Below are 10866 nucleotides of genomic sequence, written 5' to 3' on the forward strand. Positions count from 1 at the left end.
ACTACTGATCGCCATGATATCCTTGATCTTTTGGCCCTTTGCTCCTTTGCTCCCCTGAAAATTTGCATCAGCTTGTCTGTTAAATTGTCCAGCTGAGCCAAGAACTTCGCCTGCAGGGGTTTTGTAGTGATCTGCAGGAACTCTGCATTCACCTGGAAATAAAACATACATAAATATAATAAACTAGAAGTTTAAATACAGACTGCTGAATCAACACACTGAAAGTTGCTAAACATTTGAACCATCAGTGAAGTTTGTCAAGACCTAAACTGTTTTTAGCTGAGTTTAGGAATATATCGCCACCTGTTGCTTTGGCATGTTCCTAGCAGCGTTTTCCTTCATTTTTGCGTTTACCTGTGGACGGGATTATTTTTTAAAACGAAAACGGAAAATCTCCATTTTCAAAAATACCTGTGTAAGTGTGGACGTAGCCGAAATCTTTTATAATAAGAAATAGGTTTGAACGTCATGGGAGTGCGCATTGTGCTGCCTGCAGTTACTCTTCCGGCCACATGGTTCGCTTTTGGTAGCACCCTCAGTAAACTATGTAGTGCTTTTAAAGACATCTCAAAACGATACTTTCTACTAGAAAATGGCATATAATAATAAACACAGAATACCACATTTTTAGATTATAAAAAGAAAACAGTAAGAAAGAAGTTAGCTATAGGACATCATCTTTCATTGAGCACAATGGCTAGCTGCTAATAAGCTAGCACACGCTCCGACTTAAAAGTTGGCAGCTACACAATTTCTCCTCTAAAACAAGGCACTTATTCAAGCAGAGAAGAGAATGGTAGCACCACCAAAAGTTCAAAAAACAACTGTTACAAGCTTCTATGATAAATAGCATTATAGATTTAGCTGATAAAGAAATACACAATTGGATATATGGAAAAATAATATGTTACCTTACCTGAAGGTGTAGTTTTATCCAAAAAGTACAGAGAGGCCAAGAGCAGCTGGATTCATTTAGGTGATCCTGAAAGAGCGCAAAATTTTCAAAGAAGGCGGACCGTTGTGTAACTCAGTAACTTTGTGTTCTTGTGACAAAGACTGCTTTGAGAGAAAATAATTTAGGTTCACCACACGAATAATAATTGCAGTAACGCTGGAGTGCTACATTTGCGTTGAATGAGATTAAAAATAATGTTTAAGCTTAAAGAGGGGCTTGAATTGATTTCTTTGAGTTTACAAATACTTAAGTGCAAAAATGTGCTCCTCCTACCCCCAGTGCCCCAACAAACTCATTCATTTTGTGTTCAGAATCAGCCTCTGCTGGTTTTGAATAATTTTAGGTTTACACAAAGAAAATCAAATTAATTTGGTATTTTTTAATTGCATTTGTGAACAACTAACATAATTTGCATGTGTTCTTTGAAAGGAGGACCTGAATCTGTTTTTTGAGTGCAGCTGAACTAAAACTGTTGTGAGCCGCCACCCTTATATCGCCTTTGAGCTTTTGGAGCCTTGACCTGACTTTTAAAAAATAACTGGGAAAAAAAGCTCTATGCTGCTAAAAAAAAGAAAGAAAAATAAATATTTACAAAATTCTGCTTAAATATGTATTTTACCTGTGTGTGGCAGGGCGTGGTCTGCAGCACCGCTGCAGGGGAGGCGGACGCACCTGAGCGGCACCCGCAATCACGCGTCGCCGCCTTAAAGTCTGTGCTCTCTCTGCTGTTGTGTCGGGCTGTGAGCTGAAAAGCTGGTACAGTGGTGATGTGTCAGTCAGGAACAAACGGCTAGAGCCGGATCTTTGACGTGAACGACGCGAGCCGTTTTTTTTATTTTTCTTTCTTTCTCTCACCCTCTCTCTCTCACACACTTTTTTCACTTCACACGCGAGCCTTGTGTTTTGTGGTGGGAAGAGGGGGGAGGGGCGGTAGTTACACTGGCAGTAGCACAGGAACAGAGCAGGAGGGAGAGAGAGAGAAAGAGAGCACAAACAGACACAATTGAAAGGTACAAATGTGCATGAAACGAATTCAAACGTGGTGCAGATGTGTGTCACAAGTTGATCTGGCTGTAGGCTGTGGCACTTGGCCAGAGTGGTTGACTCGAGTCCATGTTAGTGCACAAAGTAAACTGCTCGCTTTAGTTGTGAAGCAAAAACGCTGAAACCGGAGAAATAAACCGTGCGAGGGGAACGATAACGACGACAAGAGTCTCCCGATCGTTTACTCTTGCTGTCCCGTGAACAACATCGGCGTGGTGTTACTTGTTTGCTGTTTTCGCGATCGCGTCGCGCGTGAGGATATCACCAGGTAAACTCGCCACATTTTTAAACATTTTGTTGTTCAACAGCATCAAGACTGACGGAGTGTGTTTGAGATAACCTCACAAGTGTCACAGGTGACACATTTGGCGTTTTTTTGCTGGTTTGTCGGTAGCAGCTCCTGAAACGCAAGACTGCCACACATCTGTTCGACCAACGCCAGTTGATCTAAACGCCAGTAGATCTGGAACACCGGATTTGGTGTGTGGGAGTAATAGATAAATGAATGTATTTTTTAATTATTTGAACATATATGAGTGCTTGTGTATAAATACACAAACAATACACATATGCTTTCATGCTTTCAATTGTGTAATTTAAGTGATCTAGGTAGCTCTGTTTTGGAAGTTTAGTTCATGCTAGAAATGTGTTTTGGAGTTTGTATGTGCTTTGTCTCTAGGAGCCACCGCATATATTTATATATAAACATATTTAAATAAAATCACTTTTTTTTACATTAGTAATTCCTTTTGTGCATAATTTTATATTATTGTTAATAATAAATTAATTAAAGCAACAAAACAACCTGAAGAGCCGGTTTGGGTCCTCAATGTTTGTAGGAGTTGATTTTGGCTCCGTACTGACAACTTTGGTTCTGTTGACTGAGATAGGTTCTCTTTTAGCGTGTTTTTCGTAAAGCCTAAAGCTGGGGTCATTGCGCATTTTTGCTTCTCTACCGATGAAGGCCACAAATGCAGAGAATGGTGGAAATGACACACGATGGTCCTCTTTGTATTTAGAACCACAGTTCATCCATTTTTCTTGCATAGCATAGGGGAGTTTTTCCACCACTGGATTAATGCCTCTCGCTGTATCGAGGTAGAGTAGACCTGGAATGTAACTTTCACTCTTTGCAGCATCTATCTCTAGGAGCAGGTCCTGTAGTTCTCTCAACAGTTGTGGATCTTTGTATGAGATTTTGGGGAAACAGTCCAATCTGTCGAGCAGTGCGTTCTCTATAGCTTCGGGGGAGCCGTAGCACTCATTGGGATTCATGTTTGGCAAAGTAAAACTCGCACCGCAGCAAGAAATAACAATCCCCAGGCTCGAGCTATGTGCAGCTGTTCTTGCTGTCGAGATTGCTGACATTATCACAGAGGAAATTGATGTTCCCTTCCATTCTACAAGATTTTTCACAGACAGCAGAGTGGTACTTGGATACATACAGAATGAATCCAGACGATTCTACGTCTACGTATGCAATCGCGTCCAGAGGATTCGAAAATCGTCCAACCCAGAGCAGTGGAACTACGTTCCAACAGAGCTTAACCCGGCCGACATAGCTTCAAGATCAATCCCAGCTAGTGCACTCTCATCAAGCACATGGCTCAAAGGACCAGATTTAAAGACAATGCAGACTGTCTCAGGGTTGGTGGTCGCCTTTCACAAGCCAGCATGGAAAGTGACGAAGCACACCCCATTATCATTCCAGGCAACCACTATTTAACTATTCTACTAATCCGACACTACCACCAACAGGTGCAGCACCAGGGGCGCCATTTCACAGAGGGAGCCATGAGATCGGCTGGCTTCTGGATTGTAGGTGGGAAACGGAGCATCAGCTCAGTCATCCACCACTGTGTAATTTGCCGCGAGCTCAGGTGGAACACAGAAATGCAAAAAATATCAGACTTACCCATCTATGCTAACTGTCAACCCAGTTCGCCAGTTGACCCATGAGGTTCTCGTTACCCTTCTAGCAGAGGTAACCGCTATTGTAAACTCTCGACCGCTACTACCAGTCTCGTCAGATCCAGATTGCCCCTTTCTTCTTACGCCTGCTACCCTCCTTACGCAGAAAACTGGATTACCACCTACACACCACTTTGGGTTCTCTCCGGGTACTCCGGCTTCCTCCCACCGTCCAAAGACATGCAACTTGTGGGGATAGGTTAATTGGATAATCCAAATTGCCACTAGGTGTGAATGTGCGAGTGAATGTGAGTGTGAATGGTTGTCTGTCCCTGTGTGTTGGCCCTGCGACAGACTGGCGACCTGTCCAGGGTGTACCCTGCCTCTCGTCCTATGACAGCTGGGATAGGCTCCAGCGCCCCCCCGCGACCCTGAAAAGGATAAGCGGAAGCGAATGGATGGATGGACACCACTTTGACAATAAAGATTTGTACGGACGCCAATGGAGACAAGTGCAACATCTTTCAAATGTCTTCTGGCACCGTTGGAAAACAGTACCTGCCGACACTCCAAGAGCGAAGAAAATGGCAATCTGTGAGTCAAAATCTTCAAAAGGGAGATCTAGTTCTTCTAAAGGACAGTCGAGCTAAAAGAAACCACTGGCCCATGAGGGTGGTTGTTGAGACCTTTCCTAGCCAAGACGGACATGTCAGAAAGATTGAGGTAAAGGTCACTTCTGGAGCAACATCTAAAACCTTCTTAAGACCAGTGACAGAGACTGTACTCCTGCTGCGAAATACCTATAGAGACATTGATCCTTAAAGATGGTGATGACATCCAATAGATGTCAGACGGGGAGTGTGCTGGTGTAGTTCTTCTTCGCATCAGCAAGAGTCACTACAGTTCTTTCATGCCAAGATTTGTTTGTTATTAGCTGTAGAGTTAGTAATGCAGCACACTTTGAGAAAAGACTGACTCAGCATGTTCGGATAAACATCTGCATCCATCCTCTTTGTTGTTTTACAGAAAGCATTGCTTTTTCACTCTGTTGATAATTGAAGGCAGCGTCAATAAAAGGGACGATACACCTGTCAGTTGTTGAGGAGTTTATCTATCTGCATAACTGTATCCACTGTAGCAGTGAGGGCAGAATACACAGCGTCTGCGAATCGGGGCTGTGCTAGGTCACTTTCATCTTTATGCAGGACTGTAAGCTGTCCTCTGTGAGGCGTGAGCGGTGTTTGTTTGTAACATAGTTCACAGTGGAGAATAGCCACTGACATAATGTGGATTCGAAGATCCATAACTGGCCTACCTGGGGTTGAAAGTCTTGATAAATGTACGGCAATAAATGTACGGCGTTTCGGCAGGTACACCGGCTTCCGCGAGTGTGACGCTTATTTTGAGCGATGAAAAAATAATAGAATATAATTTTATTTTTATATTTCAATATGAAAATAATCTTCCAATTTCTACAAGTTAAAAAAGAACTAATATAAATAAAATACACTTCAGCTAAATACTTCTAATTTATTTTCCCAAACCACGCGGAGCCGCAGTATAAGGACTAAAGAGCCGCATGCGGCTCCGGAGCCGCAGGTTGCCGACCCCTGACCTATTCAGTGGCAAGGGGGAATGTGCACGGGGCCTTGGAACAGGTAATGCAGCAAGGTGTCACGGAGAACTAGAACGAGAGGAAAACAGAGTTAAGAACGAGGCTGATGGAGTCCAGATGAGAACCAAGTATAAACAGATCTTGTCTTACTTGGCAGGTGGAGGTTTTTAGGCACGAGAGGGGGAAGAGGTCCGGGTGAGGCAGTGCTGTTTCTAGGTGTTACGTGGGTGCTGTGACAGGAGGGCAGGTGAGTGAAAAAGAGAGCTTTTTGCACTGAGCTGTCTCGTACTGACCAGCGTCGGGATGATGGTGAATATGGCCAGCAGAGGAAATGACAGACAGCAGGTTGACTGCAGGTTGAGAGCACAGGATTAATCTCACCATGAAAAAAATCTGTTTTGATGGATACTCAGTGACAACCAGAACTAACTGTAGGTAAGCTGAAGACTTGGCAGAGAGTAGTGGTGAGCGCTGGTCTTAAGTACAGAGGTTTACCTCTGCCTTCATTTGTAGGGTCTCTACTAGTGATGGGCAGATGAAGCTTCATGAAGCACTGAAGCTTTTCATCCAATTGGTTCACCCCAGCGCAAAGCTTCTTGAAGCTTCATTTGCTCTAGCAGGACACCTACTGGACGTAAAAATAATAGCTGGCATGAATTTGAAGAGTGTGGCATTTTGCACACAGCCTGTAAATGTCAACATCAAAAGGAGTGTGTAAAACATGTATATTGTAGTGATGCAGTATACTGTGTATATTTATAGTGGCAGTATGGGAAATGATTATTTGGAAATGCTTAAAATGGAAATGATCATTTACTGTGAGGTGAGGTGTGGTTGGGGTGTGGACAGTAGTTGTGCTTTTGTAACGTTGAGGTATGGACAGCTACACACTGAGGCTTTGAGCCTCAGTCCTGCCCACATTTCATTCTCTAAAAACTAAATTTTCACTGCTTTTATGACCTTTTTAGTGGGGATAACATTTTAAACATTTAATGATTTAACAAATCTTTTGAATCCTTTGTCCTCCACAATGCTAAATGGCTGGGAGTCCTCAATCACCATGCTGACCAGGTCTTCATCTATTTGAGATTGTTCTCCTGAGGAAAGACAATAAAGATAAAGCACAAATATAAATATCACACACGTAACTTATTACAGTTGTATAATATTGTATAATATTGTATAATATTGGTATATCATTTAGTTTATATTTATCATGGCATTTGATGGCTCACCTGGTCTTGCTCCACAATCGGTGTTCCCCTTATTCTCATGCAAAGCTCTGTAGTGCCTAAGCATGGATGTTGTTGTTATATCCCAGCTCCCTGGCACATAGCAAACACTTCACCTTGTACAAAAGTACAGACAGCTTAACATAAATTGTATTGCACCATCAGTATTATGAAAATACATCTTCTGTAGAAATTTACATACCTTGTTGGGAGGAATGAAATCAAAATGTTCCCACACAGGGGAGGACATCCTCCTCTTCTTAGCTGGCTCCATTCTCTCCTGACTTTCTCTCCTCACTCTCATAAACCTCCAAACTCTCTCTAACTCTCACTAACCGCAACTCTCCATCAAACACCCACATTTTGAATGAAGTCTGAGGGGTTTATATCTGTCATAGCTCGCAGCAAAGTTCGAACCACTTCATGAACCAGTCACGTGGTACAGTCGGGCAGCGAGGCTTCAGACGTCATCATTTACTCGACACAAGCTTCGAAGCCTCGATACAGAACGTCCCATCACTAGTCTCTACTGTTGTTTACTGGGTGCAGCTGGGTTGGGAAAGGGTCGCCATGGCCATGAGCCAGGGACGCTTCTGGGACCATTGTTCTGGCCCCTATTTGTTTGTTACAGGACACCGACGCAAGGGGAGCTGTGGCGGTGGTCGCATGATGGATTCGGGTGCAGAGCGCAAGCTGGGCTGGGATATGATGGGCCCGTGGAAGGACAAGAAGATGGGAGGCTCTTCCTTGTCTGCCGAAGATGGGGCTGGCGTGGACTCTGCTCTAAAGCCGGAATTCCTGGCCTGCTGATAGACCCATAATGAACATGTGGCGTAATTATAGCAGGGGGTTTTTAGTGAATGTAGAAAATGGTAGTTTTACGGGTTTTAGAATTGCTTTATTTTGTTTTAGTAGATTGACAACATTTTATTACGTACATTTTAAGGGTATTTTTAAAATTGTTGTATTTGTGCTCCCTGGCCTAGTAATAAACTGTTTCTGATCAGACCTGCTTTATCTCTGTGCCCGTGGTAGCTGACTCGCTTGCTCCCCCTTGTATTTTAAAGAATCTTTCTTTTTAGCATGACATTCTGGCACGATTGCTTTAGTGTCCCCATGTGTTACATCAGCACACTTTCAATGGAGCAGAGGTAGAAGATGATCAGCAGCTCCTTCGTCAGGTCCATTTTTCTGAGGATTCTCAGAAAGTGATGCCATGGAAAAAGACTTTCGGACTGCCTCGAAGAGATTCTGCCAAACCATCAGGCGTCTCAGGAGGGGAAAGCGGTGCTCTACCTGCACTGTGTATAGTGCTGGCGGAGCGCTGCTGACGTCGACTGAGAAAATTGTCAGGTGGTGGAAGGAATACTTCGAGGACCTCCTTAAGCCCACTGACACGTCTTCCGAGGAGGAAGCAGAGTCTGGGGATGAGGGGAATGACCCGCCAATTTCCGGGGGCGAGGTCACTGAGGCAGTTAAACAACTCCTTGGTGGCAGAGCTCCTGGTGTTGATGAGGTCCGCCCCGAGTTCCTGAAGGCTCTGGACGTTGTGGGGCTGTCCTGGTTGACACGCCTCTACAATGTTGCGTGGAGATCAGGGGCAGTACCCCTGGACTGGCAGACCGGGGTGGTGGTCCCCATCTTTAAGAAGGGGGACCGGAGGGTGTGTTCCAACTACAGGGGGATCACACTCCTCAGCCTCCCTGGGAAAGTCTAAGATAAGATAAGATAAGATAAGACTTTATTGATCCCACAATGGGGAAATTTTTTGCGTCACCTCAGCTCAGGTACAGATACAGTGGGGCAAAAAAGTATTTAGTCAGCCACCGATTGTGCAAGTTCCCCCACCTAAAATGATGACAGAGGTCAGTAATTTGCACCAGAGGTAAAAGTGTAAAAGCGAAGCTCTCAATTTACCGGTCGATCTACGTCCCTACCCTCACCTATGGCCACGAGCTGTGGGTAGTGACCGAAAGAACGAGATCGCGGATACAAGCGGCAGAAATGAGCTTCCTCCGAAGGGTGGCTGGCCTCTCCCTTAGAGATAGGGTGAGAAGTTCGGCCATCCGGGAGGGGCTCAGAGTAGAGCAGCTGCTGCTCCACATCGAAAGGAGCCAGCTGAGGTGGTTCGGGCATCTGACAAGGATGCCTCCTGGGCGCCTCCTGGGTGAGGTGTTCCGGGCATGTCCCACCGGGAGGAGGCCCTGGGGCAGACCCAGGACACGCTGGAGAGATTATATCTCTTGGCTGGCCTGGGAACGCCTTGGTATTCCCCCGGCCAGCCGAGAGATATAAGCTGGAGGAGGTGGCTGGGGAGAGGGAGGTCTGGGCCTCTCTGCTTAGGCTGCTGCCCCCGCGACCCGGCCTCGGATAAAGTGGATGAAGATGGATGGATGGAATTGGAAATGAGAGCACATAGATTAGCAATTTTCACTGTGATATCAAAATGAAATCTTACCTTCAAACAATCCAAATCACGAACCTTTCCAATCTTTATATCTTTATATCCTAATTCTTAAGCCTTCCAAGTTTACCATTCCTACTAAATATGATAAATTAGTCAGTGTTCCTGCTGTGTATATGTTTAGTTTAGTTCTGTGTCTTTGTTCCTCTATTTAGTTATTGCTTCTCATTTCCTGACATTGCTTCTCACTGTGCCATTTATCTCTTGTCCAGTCTGTTTGGTTTTACTTCCTCCCCTGCTTCTTTGTGTTGTCTGCACCTGTGTTAGTTTGCCCCAGCTGTCTGCACTTCCCTCCTACCTTATGTGCATAAGCAGTCTGCTGGTTAATTACAGAACAATCACCTACTAAAGAAGTACAGGTGAATGAGCTTGTCCCTTACTGCCTCGCTTCAAACCAAGACATTCTGCTCGAAAAGGTAGTTGAGCTCAATGCAATGACGCAATTCATTTGTTGTCAAAATGAGTTTTCATCTGCAGCTCCTCACACTGTAGAGGGCCCAGATGTCCCCTCTGCTCACTCTATCTCCTCCACACAGAGCCCTCTGAAACAGCTCTGCCTTCACCTGAAATCTTCGCCGCTGAGCTGGAAAAAATTCAAGGTTTTTTAACGAATGTATGTTAGTTTCCAAGCAGCTTCACTGAACGTGTGAACCTCAGATTTTGCTAAACTAACCTATAACCTATACAATCTCTTGACAGGCAGAATCCTACAATGAGCACAGGTTGTCATAAACTCAAATTCTGAGTTGTCGTATGCCAAATTTATTAACAAAGGGTGTGTTTGTTAAAACACCTACTTTGATGTAACTGCTCACTGCATGTACAATTTGCTGCAGCAAAAGCAAATTGTGGTGCATTATTCAGTGGACTGAAGGGTGGAAGGAAAAAACACTTGTGATGCTTTCTTCCATGGCCTGAGTAACCTGCAAAACATTTACCTGTTGCCCTTGATTAGCTTGTTTCTTTGTATGTCAGGCTTGATGACAACCTCCGAGAACTGCTGCTCCCAAGCCGCTTCCTTAAGAGCAACGAGCCAGTAGAGACCACCCGGTGGATGCCTTTAATTGTCTATGTTAGATATATTGCTAAGATTTGCAACTGATAACAAATGAGTGTTCTATGTCTTGTGTTTATTATTATTATTACTTACTATTAGTTACTGTTGCCTTTCTATCATATCAAAGCAATTTGACTATTCTCCTCTGACCTCGGGCATCAATAAGGCCCAGAGAACTACTATTCAGTGAATATTTTTCTTTACTTTGGTGATTCTCTGTAAACCTGAAAGAAATCCCAGTTTCTGAAATATTTAGACCATTTAGCACCAGCAACCATGACACACTGAAAGTCACTTAAATCACCTTCCCTCCCATTACGGAGCTTGGTGTGAACTTCAGCAGGTGGTTTTGATGTAAAACATTTCTTAAAATGTATTTTCACTTTTGTTACATTTTAGATACCAAATGTAGATTAGTAATGTGTGAATATGGGAGTGCCAATTTCATGAAAAATGAAATTAAACAGACTGTAAAATACACATAAAAGTGAAAATTTCCCTCTTGAAGGGAAAACTAGTTTATCTCTACTTTGGATTTACATGTCAGTTAATACTGCTGCTAAAATCAATAAACACCACTTAATTCAA

The sequence above is a fragment of the Astatotilapia calliptera genome, chromosome 19 (genome assembly GCF_900246225.1).
Source record: "Astatotilapia calliptera chromosome 19, fAstCal1.2, whole genome shotgun sequence".
NCBI lineage: Eukaryota > Metazoa > Chordata > Actinopteri > Cichliformes > Cichlidae > Astatotilapia > Astatotilapia calliptera.